Here is an 18,640-nt window from a genome sequence, read left to right on the forward strand (position 1 = left end):
GTCTATACTGGCTTTCTTTAATCAAGCTCGGTTTTCCTAGGTGTTCTCCCAACACATGCCTTCAAATAGCTCCCAAGATTTTTCCCAGAACAGATGTCAAGCTCACTAGTCTGGTTTGTCTTTTCCCCTGCTTTTAAAAACAGAGTCATCTTTGCCATTTTCCAAATGGCATGAAACATTTCAACAATTTGGGAACTTTACAAATATCAGTTACTGGTTCACTGATTTCTTTGCAGACTCCCTTAAATATTCTTGTGTGTGTGATATGTAGCCATACAGCTTTGTCATTTCTAACCAAGTGTGGTGGTGTTTGTACACTAGACAGCTAGCTAATACCGTCTCTTACATTTCTACTCTATTCTGATGCCTATACTGCACCCATCACTGCAGTATCTGAGCACTTCCAGTGGTGCATTAAGCAACGTGACTACACATCTGCCATATGTTGTTTGTTCTTTCATCCTCTTGTTGATCTTTGATATGGGCAGAGCTCTGTTCTTCAATCAACCTTTAATGCTGCATTTCCCTTATTCTCCTGACATAAATTATCCACTTCTTAAATAATCTACTGAAATATATAACAATCGTTTCTATTTGTGTAGCACAGTTCATCTTTGGAATTTAAAGCCTTAAAGCCAGCTAAATCAGCTTCCTCCAGTGTTTGTAAATCCCTGAATGGCATAGAGCCAGCATACCCATCTGTTTGCCACTCCTGGCCCTTGTCCCCAGTATAAGGGGGGTATGTCAGGGACAGGGTTTGGAGGCAATAACTTCTGCCCACTACCTGTCTGCTGGAATGAACTCTGGAGGCCATGAGCAACTGTGTGTAAAATAGAGCAGCTTCGAGGTTGCTCTGTCTTGCTCCAAAGCCCAAACTAATGTTTTACTGCCCAGAATCTTAGCTATTGCTCCATTTTACACTGTCCACCAGTCAGGAAAGGATAATATTGGAGAAGAATTCAAGCTCAGTTCACAATTAAGAGTAGGGTACAGACAGAATGCCAGCTGGAGGATAAAAATACTGTTCAATATTAAGTTTTGACCAGATTCAGTTGTTACCCCCACTTGTTTCTAGCCTCTCTTACTATTCTTTTAGTTCTGTTTCTCAGCCCAGGAAGTGCTAAGCTTGACACACACACATTTAATTTCAAGTGTAGCAAGATCATTGATGGTAAAACACATATGAATTCTGGATGGATGAATATATATGCACATGGCTTTCTGTTAGACTCGTGTATATGCATTATGATAATGACAGCTTTATTCATGAATTTCTATTGGGAAAAGATCCATAGCCAATATTAATAACTAGTCTTATGTTAAGTTTGTAAATTCATGTATTAATTAATTAGAGCGAGCCAGAAGAAATGAACAGCCAGCTGCAGGCCAGTTTTGGAGGGAAAGGTCTGCATTTGCGGGGAGCTAATGTTTGTCTCTTTAATGGACCCAATCTTGGTCCTATTGAAATATGTTTAGGTTTTGCTGTTGGCTTAAATTGGAGCAGATCCAGGTTCAATAGCTGTATCTCAGCAATGTGAAATCTAAGGAACTTGGATATTATTATTCCCCCAGCATCCTAACAACAAGTATTGACAGCTGCATCAAAAATTAACTTATAAAGCCTGCACTGTAGTATGAAGGTGTCATATCAAATTCATAGTTAAGATTGCACTGAGATTTGCACTTAAAGCAGCGGTTCAACCTCTTTCTTTGTTATGTATGAATAATACAGTGCATCATCCCCAAACTTGCACCACTGCGTCTTTGAGTACAGAATGAATTTCCTGAGAATTTACAAATAAATCAGTTAGTTAGTGAGTTATTTTTAAATGGAACTTTTAAGGAATTTTTAAACGCTTTTCTCAGGTGCTTCTTCTAGCCAATAAATGGCTTGTTCTTAGCCCCTTAAACTTTCCACCCAGTTAAAAGTCATTGTAAACTGGTACATAAGCTATATTTCAATAAATCTGGTTGCAATTAAGCACAATTATCGATGATTATTTTATCTAATTGTTACAGTCAAGACCAGATCAACAGCTCAGGTCATTCCTAAGGAGCAGCATTATGATATCAGAGGTAACTCAGCCAATCATTACCATTCCTCTCCAATTGATTTGCATTTTACAATTCCATTGGCTGAAATGAGTTGATTCATGAGGGGCACTGTACACATGTCAAAAGATTTCATTGGTTGATTAGAATCATTGTGGCACCTTAAAGACTAACAAATTTAAGGTGCCACAAGTACTCCTGTTCTTTTTGCGGATACAGACTAACACGGCTGCTACTCTGAAACCTAGAATCATTGTGTCTCCCAAGGTGGCAGTGGGATTCAAGAGAATAAGGAGACATGGTGGAAGCAAGTCTCTTGATAGGAAGCTATCAGATGCAGGGACGTCCAGGTGAGAAGAAGTTGTTCAGGAGCCTTGTTGGGATACAGGAAGATATGGCAAGAAGGAAGCCCAGTGAATCTCTTGTGATTTACAGTGGAGAGAATCCCCTCTGATGAACCTCAGTAGATTCTTTGTGTAGAGAAGGTAGGGAAATGCTAGTGCTTTCCCACTGCCTTCTCTCCTGCACTGGTAGCCAGGAAGGGACTGGAGCAGAAACTTCTATGGTGACTTCACATCACCTGATGTAGGTTCCTGCACAGGGGGAGTCCTCCAGTGGCCAGTTAGACTGAGGTAGTGGCTATTTTTTGGCCACTACTAGAGTAGTGCAAAGTAGCCTTAATGTATCAGTGAATCAAGCCTATTGACTTTGGTAGTTACACCTAATTTCCCTTAATATCAGTGAAAATGTCTCCCTCTGCTTATGCAAGTAAGTGATATGGTGCTGCTTTTTCCTGCAGTCAGGCACTTGAGTGATGGCTTCAAGGGCTTCCCCACAACACTTTCACTCCTTTTTTTCCCCTACCTGAGTTAAGTACAATCTGATTTGAGTAACTTTTAACTAAGGAAATAAAATAATAATTTTGCGAAAGAGTTTTTAATTGTTCTAGCCCTTCTAGTCTCCCCACAAATGAATACTACTTCCCAGCTGACAAAGAAAAGGAGATTTCCAGAGGGATTTATCTACAATATATTCTGTTTGTTTCTATAGAATCCATGTGCCACTGAAAAAACCTAGGACTCTTCTGTAAATTAGATACAGAAATGCTTTCTCTTCTGAAGAATCTTTATAGAACTCTGTGAACTACTATAGCTTCCTTCTCTTTTTTACAAGATGTTAACTGTCTTTGTTTTATCTCCTCATTCCCAGCCAAGAAAACAGATTAAACAGATGATTGTTTAAGAAAATAAATATATCCTGAGGTTGGTGAGCAATTGCTAGTGATTCCATAAGCCAACTCCTTCGTAAATACACAGCTCCCTCTCCAGACAACACAGACGCTTCCCCAGAATTTGTAGATTATCTATATTTACTTTTAGTTATTGTGAAAAGGACATTTGGTGATGGGTAGATTTTATTTCAGAAAGTCACTTGTTAACAGATGGTTTTCAGCAAACTGTATGCATTTTGGAGGAAAGAGGGTCTTGTGGATAAGGTACAAGAATGGGGCTTGGAAGATCTAGGTTCATTTTCAGGTTCTGGCATAGACTTTCTGTATGAACTTGGGCAAATTGCTCAGTCTTTCTGTGATCAGTTCCCATTTTTACATGTGGGGATATGTAGCGGGATAGTCCGATGACCAGCTGGCCTAGTGGTCAGGCAGCATTTTTGCTGGCCTAATAGTCCCAGAGGGGGTCTGGCCAAATTGTATGCAGCAGGCCTCAAACCCTCCTGAGTGCTCTTAGCACTCCCCTTGAGGTTCCGCCAGGGCAGAGGAGCGGGGGGAGGAGAGGACCAAGGTAGGGAGAACTCAGGCCCACTCGCTCCACCAGGGCCTTAGGGGCTTTGTCAAAGTGTCCAGGCCAGTCATTTATCTACCCCCAAGTTACACTTTTTCCTGCCACTTCCTACCAGACTGGAGTGTCTCTGCTTGGGGCATGGTCATTGGCTTAGAACACTTCACTTGGTCTGTTAGTGTCCTGTTCAAAGCCGCTTTTAGGGATTTCAGGTCCCTAAAGGTAGGTGTGTGTAGAATTTAGTTCCCAGCTGCTACAGCAGCCTTAGCAAAGGAGAAGCCCCTCCTATCACAGCTCCCAGTGTTAGCCTTGCTTTCTGGTGCCATCAACAGCTCCTTCCACGCCTTGCCTGGGCTACCAGCATCCTTTAAACTATTCCTCCCCTGGGAACATGCCCTGCCCTTGTTGAGGGTGTGGCCTCCCTAGCCCAGTATTGCTCTACTCCTTGCCCTGGTTCAGCATGGGGTCTGTAGACTCCATCACAGGATACTAATACATCCTTTCTCCCAACCTTTGTCTTTCTTGTATGTATAAATTTTAAACTCTTGGGGACAGAGACTTACTCTTTCAATAAGGCCTTGGTCTCGGGCGCACACTTCTAAGTGCTACTGAAATACAAAAAATAAGTAATAGAGCTGGGTAAAAATTTTTGAATGAAGAGTTATTTTGTGGCTATTCAGCCCTGTCATGCGACATGCAGGCTTGCCTTTTTCAATCTGAGCCTCTTTTGTTTTCTATTGATTAAATGAAACTAACATTTTCTTGATTCAGAAGTTGTGCTGGTACCTCAGCCGTTGCTGGGGGAAAGGTGAAGTGTTCACCCTGCCGGACGCTCCTGCTCCCTTTTGGTATTGCTTTCTATATTGTACGGCGAGGCTGTGCATTACGTACCACTATTAGCCATATGATCTGTTTATGGACAGGACAAAAGGGACACACTGTTATTACATTATAAAAGCAGATTGGATTTCCAGGCTTGTCTACACCCACCTGGTATGTGGTACTTGCTGGTTCAAGACCCCACAGGCTTTATTAAATAATGCATGTGGCCCTAGAAGAGGAATCAACTCAATCACAAATCAATGTGCAGTTTATCACCCCCCAACCTCTTACCGTTTCTCGAACCACTTAAAAGGCTCAGCTAAAAGATCTTTCTTTCAGCAATTGGTTTTCTGCTATAAAATGTATTTCTCTTCATTCTTATCCTCTGATGATTTGACTTAACAATTCGGTGGCTGCTCCTTTTACCGTAGCTAGAGGTTAAGTGGTTCCAAGCCAGTTTGTAAGTTTTAGCTACGTTAAAGGTTCGGTAGCTGCACCGTAAATGGTAAGATCTTTAGAGTATATTCTCAGAGCACATATGTAATTCATATTAGCGGTAATAGGAGTTGCATGTGCCTCTTAAGAGGAGACTATGAACTATTGTCTATTCATGAACTGATAGGTTTAGTTTTAGGGTCAAATTCTATCTTGGATATATGCATATGACTTAAATGGAAGTTGCAGGCATCCAAGAGCAGTTTGGTCCGTAAGACAGTGTGGTGATGGGTGTGTGTCTTAGCCATCCGACCTGTTAGGACTCTGTCAGCAAGAAATAAACTCCAGCTCATTCATAGCCTAATCTTGCTCCCACCTAAACCAGTGGTAGTTTTACCATTAACTTCAATGGTGGCAGGATCTCTGAACCTAACATTTTCTCTGTGAGAGCTCTGTAGCAAGACTGGTTGTGTGCCAGCTGCCTCAGCCCCTGCAACTATACGCTCTTTGTGTAGGTTCAGAACTCGGATATATAGATGCTCCAGATTATGCATGCATGGAGAAGGGAGAAAGAAAAGGGATTGTCTTCAAATGCTGTATGAGTTAATTTTATTCCGATAAAATCATTCCACATAATCTCCAAATTATACGTATTTTTTAAGCAGAACAAAGGAGAAATTCAAGACCCCTTTGCCAAAGTAACCAGAAAAAAGGAAACCCGGAGGCCAAGTTAATAAACTTCTTTCCTGGCTGTGCTGCAAAGAGATATCCAGTGACAGGGAACAGACTCGCTTCTCATTGCCTCCTTAAGTCTCGGAAGATGACAGCAAGGAGTGGGCCATTTTGTCTTGCAGAGGAGCTGTGTTAAGCTCTTGAAATGAAATGAAGGCAGTCTGTAAACTTCTGATTGGAAGCCCTGAGTGCAGTGCTACAGAAACTTTACACTACAGTCCCATAGCTTGGTTTTAATCTTCTTCTGGTCAATTACTGACTTATCCACAGGGCAGCCTCCTACCTGCTTGTGTCAGTGGAGGTGTGTGTGTGGTGGGAAATAGCAGCATGTTACAATGTATTGCAGAGCACACACTATCCTCTGTCTCTGTGTGTGTGTGTGTGTACACAGAAAGAGAGAGAGAGAGAGAGAGAGAGACAGATCTGAATTTGCTGAGAAAAATCTCTAATTAAAAACTGTGGGTCTTAGTTAAGGCCTGCTCCTTTCCCCCACTGTTGACTTCAATGAGAGCAGGATGGTGCCTTTACACACCAGTGAGGTTTCATTCAAATAAATAAACATCCCTTTACCCCACTACTGATTGCATGTTTCAGCTATTTGGTTTTTCAGGAGAGGTTTGTTTTAGACTCAGACTAGGGGAGCATGTTTGTACTCAGGTAGTGGTGTCATTAGGATTTAGTCCATGGTAGGGCTGATTGAGTCAAGAATCTCACCTTAATGACTGAAAGCACATTGCTGGGCTCTCTGCATGTATAGAGTAATAGACAAACACCTCCACTTGGAATAGAAATTCTTGGAAAAATCTTGAAACAGGAAAATACTGCTGGCCAACATGGCCAATTTAGAGTGCCACAGAACTGAAGCAGCTAACAGCATTGCATGGAATCATTTGGAATGAAAGGGATCTTTAGTGAGTTACCTCTGGCCCCCTTCTCTCTCTCTACCCCCACATTTGGCACCAATATTGGTTTAGCAAAGGAAGGTCCTGGAGGAGACCAAAGCAGGCACTAGGAGGACGCATAGACAGGGCCGGCTCCAACTTTTTTGCCTCTCCAAGTGGCAAAAGGGGGGGGGGGGGACCCGATTGAGCTGTTGCCGCCAAATTGCCGCCCAAGAGGAAGAGAGGGAGTGAGGGACCCGTAGCCAAATTGCCACCAAAGATCCAGACCTGCCGCCCCAACAACAGACGGACTGCCACCTTTTTCTATTGGCTGCCCCTGGTACCTAGCTTGGTACATATTTGACTTGATTGGGTGAGTAAATGCTGAGTAATGGCCTCAGGATTTGACCCAATGGGATTCTACAACTTCAACAACTTGTTCCATTGCCTAACCTTTCTCATATAGTTTTCCTAACATTTAACTCATATACTTCCCTTCTGTAGCTTTCAGTCCATGATTTCTTGTCCCATCTTCACTGGTTCATGAGAACAATCATTCCCTGTTGTCTTGATAACATCCCTTTATATATCTGTAGACAGTCATCATGCCTCCCCTCAGTCTTCTTGCTCCTATATTGACGTGTCCAGTTCTATTACCTTTCCTTGTCCATCTTATTTTCCGAAACTTTTCACTGACCTCTCTTTAAAACGGGTGCCCAGAATTGAACCTAATACTCTGAGGCCTAACCACTGCTGAATAGGGCAAAATAATTACCTCAGTTGGGTCCCAATCCTTCAATGCTTTAGTCATGCAAGTAGTGCCTTGTATAGCAATATGTTCTGATCTCATTCATTATTGTGTAAATCCAGGGTGGTTTCACAGATACTGCAGGCCTATAATCATACAACAGAAGTCAAAATTTAGCCCAGCATGAGTAAGATTTTTCAAGAATGAACACATAATAAAGCTTAATATACCAAACTGTGCGGTCGCTTTCATAGGTGCAACCACTTTGGCATCTACAGGAGGTACATCCATGTCGCTGGAAGCAAGATTTGTCTCATAGCATTTATTTTGTTGTGGCAGAAGCACAATGCTAACAGATTTTCAGTTCATTATCCCCTATAACTCCCAGATCCTACTCTGCCCTGGCCAGCATTCCCCATTTGATATTTGTATAGCTGATTATTCCTTCCTAAACAAACCACTTTACATTCATCTTTTTTTTTAGCCCATTTCTCCAAGTTATCAAGATCTGCTTGTTCAAGTGGACTCCAGTGGTGTGTTTTTCATGCAGTTCAGCTATTTACACCACAACAGCGGTCGTTGCATAGGAGAAGTAGATACTTTACATAAAGCTGATGACAAGGCACTGTTTACTGTGTACTTGGCTGTTAAATGGCTAAACTGGCATTGATTTCAATGCATTTTTTGCTAATTGTGGGGCTGATCTAGCTCCCATTGAATCAAAAAGCAAACCTCCTCCTAAATTAAAGCAGAACACAGGCTAATTTGTTGTAGTAGCTTCTTAACATGCAGTATATATACTCTTACTATATATTATAAAGTATAACAGATATTATAAAGACTCTCACCAATGTGCAGTAAACCTTAGGGAAGGTCAACCCTAAAATGTTTCAGCAGTTCAAATAATCATTCAAAAGCCATGTTGCCAACTGTCACAATTTTTATTGCAAGTCTTGCCATATTTGGTGTTTTTCTTAAGGCCTCAGCTCCAGGAGTCATGTGACTATGTGAGAATCTGAGGCTATGTTTTCACTTAAACTCTGCTACAGTGGCACTGTAGATACTCACTACAGCAATGGGAAGAGTTCTCCCATTGACATAGTTAATCCACCTTCTTGAGAGGCGCTAGCTAGGTCAATGGAAGGATTTTCTCACCCTGAGAGGTGTGTGTGTGTGTATATATGGAGATATACCTATCTCATAAAATTGGAAGGGACCTTGAGAGGTCATTGAGTCCACTCCCCTGCCTTCACTAGTAGGACCAAGTACTATTCCTGACAGTTTTTTGGTTGGTTGGTTGGTTGGTTGGTCCCCCCCCCCCCCCCGATTCCCTAAATGGCCCCTTAAGGATTGGGCTCGCAAGCCTGGGTTTAGCAGGCCAATGCTCAAACCACTGAGCTATCCCTCCCCACGTGTAGCTGTGCCAATGTAAGTTTTCAGTGTAGGACAGCCTTCAGCTTTCATTAAAAAAAAAAAAACCTGGGGCCAAATCTACATTAACAAGTTAGGTTGATCCAGCTACGTCCCTCAGAGGTGTAAAAAATCCATACCTCAAGTGACAGAGTTAAACCGACCCCCCTCCCTCCAGTGTAGACAGCACTAGGACAATGAAATCATTCTTCTGTCGACCTCGCTCCTGCCTCTTGGGGAGGTGGATTAACTACAGCAATGGGAGAACCTCTTCCATTGGCATAGGTAGTTTCTACAGTGAAGTGCTACAGTGGTACTTCCACAGTGCTGTAGATGTGCCGCTGTAGCAGTTTAAGTGTAGACAGAGCCTACGTTTCTAGCCCTCGTTATTGTAGGGAAAAACTTAAAAACATGAACCCTTAAGGCTCAAAAACCAGAAGGCAAATAAAAAGAACCACAAACTTCTTACCCTTTAAAAGCTCACGATTTTGAAGCCAATTTTATGATTTTTTTGGAGGGAGTCTCATTTGCAATTTGGGGGATGGGTCTGACTTGTGGTTATCTGAAGCTCTCCAAACCCTTAATGCAGTCTACTCCCATGTAGAGTTCTGTTGACTTCAGGGAAGTTAAAGTGGGGGTGACTTTAGCCTGTTTAGTCTAGAAAATAAATTGTGACTCTTGCAAGAACAGACTTTTTGGCAAGGTCTTTAGATTTACCTTTTATAAGACAGTCATATAGAATTTTAGAGCTGTCTGAAAAATGAAGAAAAATATTGTTAGATTTTTAACTTTAAAAAATATATAGTTGAAATTTATACCTTTTGAAAAAATTTAATGACTGTAAAAAATGGTAAAAAGCAACACAAAATTTCACAGAAAATGTTCAACCAGCTCTATTGAATTGAATGGGGATGAAATCAATAGGGCCTTACAGAAATTGAACAAAGTTCTATAGAAATTATTCTAAAAAATTGTTGAATTTAATAGAGAATGAGATCCTTTCTATGGGATTTTGTAGTTATCATAGAGAATCCTATAGAACAGAAGTAATTCTCTATTAAATATTATCAGATAGTTAAAAATATCCATAGAAAAATTATCATTTTCTACTAAATTCAATAGGACTATTTCATAAGAGCATCCTTCTTCCACTTAAATTGCATGAGTACTGCACTTTTTTTTTGCTTTAAACAACCCTAGTATTTTCCTGATCACTGCGTTCTTATTAAAGCTCTGCAAAATATTTACAATGAAACATGAATCCTTGTGAAACCTGCCTGGTTTCAGGTTTCATTATAAATTCGAAACTCAAGCCAGTTTCGTTAAAAGCTTCAACACGGATCGTGAACCTTTCCACCCAAACTGGATTGATTTATGGCTTCATGTCAAAACTATACAAATCACGCAGTGTCACATGGATTGAGCATGCAGCAAAACCTGGGGGGCGTGAAGCCATGCAAATCAAACCCCGCAACTCCATGAAGCAACGATGCTGAATGTGCACACCCAGCAGCTTTACATGCTGTAATCTAGACATATTGATCTTTAAAAAGCATTAAACATGTGATTGCACTGACCCATCAGTAAAATGATCTGACCCAGTATAACATAGGCCAATATTTAAAAAACAAAACAAAACAAAAAAACAGGTGTCTAAAGTTAAGCACCTAAATCCTTATTTAGGTGCCTAAAGAACTGAGCACAAGTGCTGAGCACACAGTAACTACCTTTTTAATCAGGCCCATTATTTAGGTGCCAAAATATGAATGGAGGAGCCTAATTTTTGGTATTATTTCTGAAAATTGTGACCATAAACTTTAGAGTAGAACCAATCCTGATTGGGGGTTGTGGGAGAGGCCCCAAGTCCTGCAGAGGGTTCAGCCACAATCCTCGAGTGCCGGTCAAAAGGTGGGGGCATCACTAGAAACTGTACAGGGAGCAGAGAGACGTGGTTGTGGAGCTATGGCCCGGTGCATCCCTACACCAAATGAGCTGAGCCAGCACAAACAGGGTGCAGCGGGCATTCTTGAGAAAGGCAGTTTCTCCATGGGCTGCTGCAGGTCTGACGCCCCTCTTTGCCAGTTATCAATGTCTGTGACTTAAATATGACAAGGCAGCCTTAGTGGGTTCAAAGTAGTTCTGCTGATTTAATACTGTTACTTCCAATCTTCTGCATTACGACTATTCTTTGGCATGGTCTGGCTTCTGTGAAGCATATGGTTGGTCATTAGTCATTAAACCTTGATTCTAACACCAGCATTAGGGCTTTGACAACCACATCAAGGATAGGATCCAGCCGCCCTCACATAAGACATTTTTAAGTACTGTACACCCAGCTTTAATAAGCAAAAAGGAATTTAGCCAAAGGACCATTGCCCCCTGGACCAGACTTCACTGGAACTCTATCTTTCTTCTGGACTGGAAGGCAGTGATAAATTATGCGCCAGATTCCAATCTACCCTTTGAAACTTGTGTTTCAGATATTTCACTGACAATGAATTACAAGAACCAAAGAGGAAGATATAATGTTGGCTAGAAAGCCATTTATTAAATGTCAAGTCAATCTCAACAGGACATGAAAGTGCTCAAATACCACAGGGCGGTGAATGTATAAATGCCTAGACAGGCAAGTAGGTAGATACTGATAGGTCAGATTGATAGAGCAGTGTGACCAGATCCACATGCAAAATGTTCCCCAGAAAGCCTGCATAGGTGAGCCTTGTTTAATTGCATTCTAATTAGTCTAGGTCTGGCACCTATTTGTATTTGGCCAGCAGAATGAAATCATCTTGTCTTGATGCCTTGATCTGCATTTTGATTCCCAGTGTTTACTTCTACATCATATATCAATGATTATACTGCCTTGACTTTTCACACTATTATTTGCTTTCAATTTATACAACTGGGCATCTATCTATCTGTCGCTCTAGGACCGTACACAAAAACGGACAAGTACAATCACCTACCTTTGTTAGATCTCTCTGAGGTGCCTCACTGTCTTCTCTAATTTTCACCCAACCTAAATAATTTTCTCTCATCTGCTAATTTCACTACCTCATTGTTCATCCCCTTTTCCTGACTGCTAATGAATATATTAAATAACACTGATCCTAGAGACGCTTCATTTTCTCATCGTTGTTAGAAAGACAAGGTGGGTGAGGTAATAACTTTTATTGGACCAACTTCTGGTGGTGAGAAAGATAAACTTTCGAGCTTACACAGAGCTCTTCTCTAAAATCCTGGGACCAGCATGGCTACAACAACACTGCATACAACAATTAAAGATATTGTGGTAGTGCCTAGCAACCTAAACCAGGTCTGGGCCCCATTGTGCTAGGTGCTGTACAAAGCTATAGAAATGACAATCCCTTGTACTAATGAGTTTGCAATCTAACATATTTTCTCAGAGAAGAGGGTCAGACTCAAGGCACAAGGGTACCGGGGCTATCAAGATTCAGGGACCTTCGCGGCTGACAAATAATAGACAATGCAGCTTTACTGTGCTTTTTACAGCCTACCTGCAGTAAACTGGCATTATGTCATATCCTGTCTTAGGATGTGGGGAGAGTACATCATCATGTCATGTGACACAAGGTCATCACATGGTGAAGCAGTGTCACCACACAAGATCCCAACATAGTGTCCAATGTGAGATTGCCCATTACTACTGTCTAATAAAAACTATGTTGGCCTAGGCACCCTGAAGCTTGAGCTCCCCTGGATATAGCCCTGCCATTCCCCACAGTTATAGTGACCCTGGCTGAAGTATAAAACTACGTAAAATAAATCTGTTCAGAAAGCCCCACAGTGAGCACCTGCAACAAAGTTAGCTGGATCTTTTATGCAATGTACAGTGACCCTAACTATTAGAGGTAAACCACTGCAATAAAGCTGAGGCATAATTTGTTGGTAAACTTTTACAAATAAAGGAACTGTTTTTGGCTTTCTCTGTGGGCAGAATGCACATGGTCAAAAGCTGTTGGTTAATATTGTACTTAAGGATCAGTGGTTTGTGTCAGTTGTGGTCACTTGACATGCTTTTGCCAGCTGGTATAACACTATGTCAAATGGGTCAAAGCCAAAATAAACATGCTCCATGAGCTCATTATGTCTTAGATCACAGTGCGTGTGAGCTCTCTGAAGCTTTAGGACAGACTTGGAAGACTTTAAATCATTTAAGCTAATGTTTCCAGCAGGGATGTTGGATTGTTTTGCCAGTTCACCAGGGAAAAAAATAAGCATAAAATATTGACACAAAAGAAAATGTTGACTTTAACCATGGCAGAGATCAGGTTAAAGGCTTTTGATCGCAAACTCCATTCATGGCAAATCCAGGATTTGAAGGGAAAGAAATGAAACAAGGAATTTCAAGGAATGGGTAAGCGGTAAAAGCCAGCCTGAAGTACAGTGTGTAAAATGGAAACGTGTGCATATATGTAAAGCTCAATGGGACATTATAAGAGAGAAACTAATACATACGATGAATATTAGGAGACCCTGCGGGCTGGCTACTTAGTCATTCCCAAGTGGTGGTTACATCAGTGTAGAAGTGGGTCTTGAGTAGGGGTTGGCGGGAGGACAGAGTAGTGGTTTTATAGCTTAGTTCAGGGAGGATATGCCATGATGGGAAGGGAGGAAGAAAGCACAACAATATTAAGGGCAATGAGGTTGGTATTGATGACAGAGTGGAATAGGGATGACATGATAAGATAGAAGAAGGCCCTGCTCCTCCTTCCAGTGAAGTTAATGGCAAAACTATTGACTTCAAAGTTCAGTACCACAGGCCCCTAAGAAGGGGTGAACAGGGAGGGCAGGCTTGTGAAAGGGCTCAAGGGGAAGGGCAAACTGTCTGACCCGGTATGAAAATGAGTTTGGTCTCTGTCCAATAGCACGCTGCACTCCAGCAGTCCCAGCAGAGAGACTAAGGCAGGGGTAGTCAATAGGCAGATCATGGGCCAAATCTGGACCACCAGGTGCTTTTGAACAGACCCCGAAATCTTTTTATTTATCATCATTATTGTTATTTTTTTATTATTTTCTCGGGAGTCTTGACCAAGAAATGTGGATCCGGACCAAAAAAAAAAAAAGGACTACCCCAGGCTAAGGTCTGAATGGACCGGGGACTGACACGCTCTCCTGTTGTTTTTTTCAGGGTTGGAGGCCCTGGGGAAGCTAGTGCCCTGCTGCCCATTCTGTGTGTGCTCTGTAGGTAGAACGAGGGGTTCAGTCACTGCGGCTCAGGATCTGGAGCCTAAGCATGAAACTCCCCCCTCCCTCTAGATTAATGCCCAGAAGGGAATTTTTAAAGCACTTCCTTAACTCGCCTGCTGTTTCTATTCTGGGTTTCCTTTCCTCTGACAGTACCACACCGCGGCATTCGCCACTCTGCCAGACTCAGAAGGAAGCGGGGGCTTCAGCGTGCACAAACAGAGAGAGCGGCGTCTTTGGCAGCTTTCAGAGCCGCTTGTCTCAGGTTTCCTTTCATTTTTAATGGTTCACATACCGCTCTCAACGTCTGTCTCTGATTTTCTGGGCACGACCTTGATTTTACATCAAACATTCCCCAGGTCTCTCCGCATCCTGCTGTTGTCTGGCCGGATTATTGTCCTTAGAGCTGATCTTTCTATTAAGATGTTTGGTTTTATTATTTTTATAACCTAAAGCTCATCTAAAATGTAAAGCCGTGTTCAGCCTTTCCTCAAAGACACCTATACTTTGATTCTTTGTTCCTGATTTTGCTGTCAGACAGCTGTGAGGTAAGATGATTACACAGAGAACTAATCTCGGGAGATATATTTATATTTATCAGGTGAACTGAAGCAAATTAGTAGCCTCTATCTGCACCTCTCTGTTCATCAGCCAGCTTGATGAGATACTGTCTGTATTATTGTTACAGAAGCACTTCTCACGTCTCCACTTCTATAATCTATTTATGTGGCCCCCCAGCTCCTTGGTATGTGAATGCGTCATATGCATAGGACCAAAGGTATTGCCAGACAGGATCAGATCCAAGGTCCATCTAGTGCTGTATCCCATCTCTGGCAGTGGACAGTGCCAGATGCCTCAGAGGAAGTTGTACAAAAACCACAGTAGGCAGCTTTGGGATCATCTGGCTCCCTAGCATAGGTCTCATACTGACCTCTATCAGTGAGAGACTGGCTTTAAGTAATGGATTTATCACCACAGCACCTCTGTGAGGTAGGCAGGGAAGTGTTACTATATTCCCATTTTATAGATCAGAAACAAGGCAGAAAGATACAGTAACTTGTAACGAAGCCTGTGACAGAGCTGAGAACCTCTGTTTCCTGAGTTCCAGACCAGCACCTTCACCACAAGACCATCTTTGTTCACATTTCTTTCAACTGAGGCCTTACAAACCAAAGTTGTGCCTGTTTTCTGCATGGCTGTTAACTAATGCCATAACAATAGGGGTTTTCCTCACTGTCCTTTTCTCACCTCATCTCCTGTTCTTGCACAGTATCCTGTGCTGGCCTTTATCCCAGGGAGGCTGCATTTCAGTGGCGGAGTATGCATGTAATTTGTGAAATGCTCTGAGATCCCTCAGGCTGAAAGGTTCCGTGTAACTATAAAGCATAGTGTTATTCTGTACTTTTGGAAAGCTTTCAACTTGTTTCTTTATTTGGTGGACAATCTCAAAGCAGAGGCTGTAAGCAATAGAGGTATGCTGACCTCCAAATCCCTGATTCTGAGCTCCCCTTTTCCTGGAGGAAGTTTGGATCAGCATCCTATTGTTGCAATAAGTTAGAGCTAGACCCCAGATCCAAACACCCTAGATCTTTGAGCTAGTTTGTATCTGGATCCAAACTTCACAACTGTTTTCCTAGCTATATAGGGGGCTAAGCTGGAACCCTGGAACCCAATTCCTACATTTAGGGAAGTACAGATCTGACCAAAGTCACTTGGGCCTATCACTGAGCAGTGAGGGATGATCCTCCAAAGTGTTAGAAAACACCCGTAAAGGTGGAACCTTACCGAACTATGTGGAGGTCTTAGCTGTGCGAAGTTGGGCTAGAAGTCTCACACAAACATACTTGTTCACAAGATGTTCAGTGTTTGCCACTTCCAGACGGTCCAGAAATCCCAAGAGTGCAAACTGTCTTGTGTCACTTCTGCATTTCCAGCTCCAGCCAGCGCAGAGAAACTAAAACTTTTGAAATTCAAAATAGGCCTGGATTCAATTTAAGTTTTAGGTTAAAGGTCCTCTTTTAAATTTCCTGTAAGTTCCCATTTTATCTGAACTGGGTCCCTAGCAATCATGCTTCTTTAGGATAGCACCAGCCAGGAGCTAGGTTTGGTGAGGGGCCTGGAGGCGGAGGAAGGTGTCTGTGTGTAAAAGGACAGTGCTCTTTAAAGGTCCAATTAAACTTTTATTGACTTCACTGGGAGTGAAGAAGGGGACTTAAAGGCTCATCCTGTACTTTGTACTAAGTCAAAATTTTCACTGACATCAATGAGAATTTTGCCTGAGGAAGGACTTGCAGGGTCTGGCATAATATGCCAGAAATTTTAGGCCTCATAAAACATAAGCAACTCACATAAGTCAAGTAGAGTATTTTTAAAAAATCCCTGGCTCTTCACTCTGCTCTACTTAATCATTTTAGGCAAAACTGTGCTCTCGGATGCATGTGTGGGGCTCACATTACCACCAACGGGTGCCACGTGTGAATATCCAAGAGCAGAATTTGGCTCTTACTCACCTAGCTGCACTGTATAAACCATTCCACTGCAGGATCCTTCTCTCTGTGCTCCATGCGCAGACTGCTATTTACTCTTTCCCTGAGCTCACTGCGCTTCACCCCAAGGAGTGAACATATTGCAGCTCAACTCGGTGCATGCGAGATGTGCTTTGGAAGATTCCCTTTCCCTCCCCTCAGGGCCCTTGCGTGCTGTCACAGGCCCTGGCTAATTGGATACATCTGACCTGCCAGCATCTTTGAAAGTCTGCAGAGGAGCCGTTTAAAGAAACACATTTGGTTTCACATTGAATTTACAGAGTGAAAGTTTTACCAGCTGGAAAGTTCTGAACCAAAGTTGATCTTTCCACGAGGAGCGAATAACAGATTGGATCCAGACCCTTCCTGGTTTCAGCTTTCCTCTTCACTTATTCCACTCATTACCTTTTGGAAAAAATGGTTATCATAAATGCTAACCACCAGTGTCTTAGGCGTGAGTTAAAGAGACAAAATCAAACCCAACAACTCCAGCTTCCTGTTTATAAATGATCTTGAACTCGACTTCTCAGCTAACCGCACAGTTCATAGCTGACGTATCCCATTGCGCTGTGTCCTCTTAGATGATGTGAAGTGTGTGATGGGATCCACACATACAACCAGGCATGAGGCTTCTGCCAACACACTAAATAAAAATCAGCATCGTTTGACTGTCAGTGTCACAGAGACTGATGCAAAGCCTACGGAAGTCATTGTAAAGATTCCCATTACTTTTAGTGAGCTTTGCATCAGACCCATACAAGCCCTTCTCTTGGGTAGATCTCAAAACACTTCATAGAGGAAAGAAAGTGTCATTATCCCCAATTAACAGATAGGAAAGCGCAGGCCAGCATCTTGCCCCAGTCTCTCAGCAGGTCGGTGGCAAATCTCGAAATAGAACCTAGATAGTCTCCTGACTCCCAGTCCTATCCATTAGGCCAGTGTTTCTGAACCTTTTTGATACTGGCTGCATTCCTAAACTGTGCCATGGAGATCTCAGGGACTGGCACCAGTCCACGGAGAAACACTGCATTAGACCATGCTTCATCCCCACTTTGCTGGCATGCCTGTGGAGAGGGAAGAGGTACTTTTTATTTCAATCAATTGATCTGTAGAAAAATAAGTGCAGTGTAACTTAGACTTTATATTCCACATAGAAGGTTTAAGGAAATCAGGGTGAGATGAAGTATATAAGCACAAGGGCTCCATTTAAACTGCACTTATGCTATAATTTAAGCAATCTAGAGAATAATGTGTGCGTAAAGTTACTGAAAATGACACACATAAAAGTAATATTTAAACATGAGGAAAGATTACAATAATAGTAACACAGAGAAATAAATTTGTGGTGCCCCTGTGAGTGGGTGCTAGCTGTAGCACCCTGGTCACTGCAGTGGCTGCAGCACGGGGAAGACTGCAGGCTGAATTGAAGGCAAATAACCCCTTTTTATTAGGGATTACTGACACTTGGGTGGCAGTTGCTGGGCTGATGAGGCTATTGGCTCAGTAACTGGGAGGCACAGGAAGCGAAGGGGAGCTCAAGAGGGTGATTGAACCTAGGAGAGGAGAGAAAGCTGTGTGCAAGTCTCCTCCTGCTGTAAACCTGTGGTACATTCTGTTGTGCTTTGAAACTGAAGGTTAAGTGCACATGTGGTGAAAGACAAATAGTCTGCACATGCTTGTGACTGGGAGACCACAAGAACAGGCTAGGCAGTGGTACTTGCAGGCAAGGTGAAGGGATTCCCTGTGACAGCACCATCTGTGCAATAGGGAGGGTTTTAAGTATGTAGGGAACAAAAGCAATCTTAGCAATGGGCTAGCCCCATCACTAGATAGAGGGGTAAAATTGTTAATGATGATGCAGAAAAAGCAGCAGTGCGCAATAAATGTTTCTGTTCTGTATTTGGAAAGAAGCAGGATGATATTTTTTTATCATGAGAATGATGAAGTATTTTCCAGTTCATTAATAACTAAAAAGGATATTAGACAACATCTACTAGGGATAAACACTTTTAAATAATTAGGCCTAGATAA

General features: G+C 42.2%; 2 long non-coding RNA genes across 5 annotated transcripts in view; one reads left to right on the forward strand and one right to left on the reverse strand.

The window, feature by feature from the left end:
- LOC120402094 overlaps window positions 1-18,640 on the forward strand; it is a 120,399-nt gene that overhangs the window by 92,427 nt on the left and 9,332 nt on the right. The gene's annotated exons all lie outside the window — the stretch shown is intronic.
- The window catches only part of LOC120402093, a 62,894-nt gene that overhangs the window by 20,323 nt on the left and 23,931 nt on the right, over window positions 1-18,640 (reverse strand). The window contains exons 3-6 of one of the 4 annotated variants that reach the window (XR_005596972.1): window positions 16,905-17,014; window positions 15,870-16,044; window positions 7,494-7,612; window positions 5,705-5,976 (exon numbers count right to left, since the gene is read on the reverse strand). This is a non-coding gene — a long non-coding RNA (uncharacterized LOC120402093). Of the gene's footprint in view, window positions 1-5,704; window positions 5,977-7,493; window positions 7,613-15,869; window positions 16,045-16,904; window positions 17,674-18,640 lie in introns of those variants that run through there. The other 3 variants (XR_005596970.1, XR_005596969.1, XR_005596971.1) reach the window with 3 other exon arrangements.

The sequence above is a fragment of the Mauremys reevesii genome, linkage group 3 (genome assembly GCF_016161935.1).
Source record: "Mauremys reevesii isolate NIE-2019 linkage group 3, ASM1616193v1, whole genome shotgun sequence".
Lineage (NCBI taxonomy): Eukaryota > Metazoa > Chordata > Testudines > Geoemydidae > Mauremys > Mauremys reevesii.